At 53.0% G+C, this 2,500-nt stretch overlaps 1 protein-coding gene across 1 annotated transcript in view; it reads right to left on the bottom strand.

Moving 5' to 3' along the window:
• The window catches only part of igsf9b (immunoglobulin superfamily, member 9b), a gene marked incomplete at its 5' end in the record, with an annotated part of 22,762 nt that overhangs the window by 18,614 nt on the left and 1,648 nt on the right, over positions 1-2,500 (bottom strand). The gene's annotated exons all lie outside the window — the stretch shown is intronic.

The following is a 2,500-nucleotide window of genomic DNA, read 5'->3' as shown; positions in this document are numbered from 1 at the left end:
CCCCCCCACCCACCCACCCACCCTCTTTCCTTTCATGCAACTAATCCCCATGTGGCTGAAAGTTGTGGGATATTTTAAGCTCATTACGACCGACTGTGCCTCTCGGAATAATTCGCGGAAGGTTTTCCGGCAAGGAAGCGTTAAACCGGGGCTACCTGAGCGGACCCTTGTGGGTTCAAACGCACGTGGGCGTTGTGTGTGTGTGTGTATACGTGTTGATTTTCAAAATTTTAGTAGTGCCCCTACCCCCCCCCCCCGGCTCCACACAGGGGAATTCTTGTTTCGCCACCCAACACTTTAACCCTTTCCCTCCGCTCCTCTCCTCTCCTGTCCATCACTGCAACGAGACACCCTCCCCCACCCCCCACCCCCCATTCTCTCAGGTTACCATAGCGACGGGACAGCGAGAACCCCCCGGGCTGGGAGTTTAGATTTGAATTCAGTTGCTGTAGAAACACGACGGGGGCCAAACGTGGGTGTGTGTGTGTGTGTGGGGGGGGGAGTCACTTCACGCAGGGGTGGGGGGGGCGGGTGGATTTGCGCCGCCAGAGATTTGAAAAATCACAAAGTGGGGAAAACATGTTTAGATTTAAATAATGGACAAATAGCTCGCGGTGCAACCACGGCGCGGGAGGCAGAATGGTGGGCGGGGGTGATTGAGAGACACGAGTGAATGAAAAGGGGAGAAAGGGAGCACCTTGTCATTTGAATCTGCGGAGATACAAAAGGCTTGGCAATCCAAGGACGAACGTTAAAGGTGCTCTGCGGCGAGGAGGCTCAGAAAGGAAGACCCTCTCGACGCCCCCCCCCCCCCCGGCCTGCTGTCGTGCAGAGCGGCCAACGCAACATCTGCACTTACAAAACCGCTCAAATATCTCCGCTGATTGAAAAATACCTCGCTTTGCACAAACACGACGGATTGTCCAATTGACCGTGGACGTTTAACAAAAAAAATTTTTTTTAAATTTTTTTTAAAAGTTAAATTGACCGTGATCGGTAAAAACTATCCCCGGTCTCGTTCCAGGAGAGGTTACGGGGAGGTTGCTCGGAGCATCCGCATCCATAATACAGCAGCCACAACGGATGAGGAGGACGACCTTTGCGACCCCCGGAGAGACGTAACCCTCCAGTAGACGCATTCATCGCGCCCTCTTGGTCTATATTAGCACAATGTCCACGAGTACCCTCTCCGAGAGCCCCCCGCCAGACCCTACGGGGGTGGGGGGGGGAGGAGGCGGAAACAATAGCCGCCGCTCCTCTCTCGTATCTCTTTAACCGCTATGTTTTTCCACCAGCAGCTATCGCATGACAGCTCCAGTCTACCTTAAAATGAGACCGCTGCACCGGCGGGTTCGGGTGCAGCGCAGCCGAGGGGAGAAAAGGGGGGAAAGGAAAAAAAAAAAAAAAGGCTAATCCTCCGGCGCTGTGTGCCCCTCACAGACACTCACCCTCTTCATATTAGCGAGAGTCGGGTTGTCTCGCGGTGGGTGGCAGGTGAGAAATCACCCGGCCTTCGAAGCGTCGCCGCCGTCAAGACGGCTCGGCAACACTTGCACGGTATGGAGTAATGATGTAGTTCTGTAAGGGTGGGGGTTTTTTCTCTCTCTTCCAAGTGTATCTGGTGTTTTTTGGGTTCTGCAGCCTCTCACAGATAAATCTGTGGGAGCAGGCTCCGTTGTCTGAAGGAAATGAAAGGGGGTGTGTGTGATTTCTGCCGAGGTCGTTCCCACTGCTGCTTTATTGTCGTATGGTAATGCGCTGGATATACCAAATTTCATATGATACAATAACAGCAGGAAGTATGGAGGAAGACCAGATTATTCTGTTTGGAGAGGCCTCGGCCTTGTTTTTCTTTGTCCATCCCTATGTGCACAAGAGAGCCGGGCAGAGGTGCATTGTGGGATGTGTTTTGATTTGAATACAATCATAAGTCTGGGGCTGGCCCCCTGCTCTTGACAGTTCCCCCCTCCCTCCCCCCCCCAATTTCTCTCTTCAATCCTCCTGTCTCCCTAATCAGTTTAACCCTCTTATGAATAGCTCTTTGTCGTGTGATAGATTACGTTTAACTCCGTCCCTCTTGCTCCGTCCGGCTCCGCTAACCCCTTTACAAGCAAGTGCATGCCGGTTCCCCTGCAACAGCAGTTTAGCCAGGCACCGCAAGAAGGCCGCGGCGTCTTCGGCCGTCGCCCTCGTCGCCCTCGTCGTCTCGCTCCATCCCGGAACAAGACATTTGGGAGGTTTGAAAACGTTAAACAATGTGAAGCGGTGTGAGTTTCAGGACTGCACGTGAGCTACGTGTACACTGAAGGTGGGACGGTTAAATATTTCCTACTAGGCTGCAACCCAAGTCATAGTCCTTCATTTTTTTGGGGGGGGAGGGGGGGCATCATGAAGAATGTGCCCTCCGTAACCAAGGTTAACCTTCCTCCTGAGAGAGCGTTTACTGTTGGGGAGGGAGTGACGTAAAGACATCACGAAATAACCCAACGGCGATAACTGC

Source organism: Lampris incognitus, chromosome 1 (assembly GCF_029633865.1).
Source record: "Lampris incognitus isolate fLamInc1 chromosome 1, fLamInc1.hap2, whole genome shotgun sequence".
Classification (NCBI taxonomy): Eukaryota; Metazoa; Chordata; class Actinopteri; order Lampriformes; family Lampridae; genus Lampris; species Lampris incognitus.
This window is presented reverse-complemented; position numbering and strand designations above follow the sequence as displayed.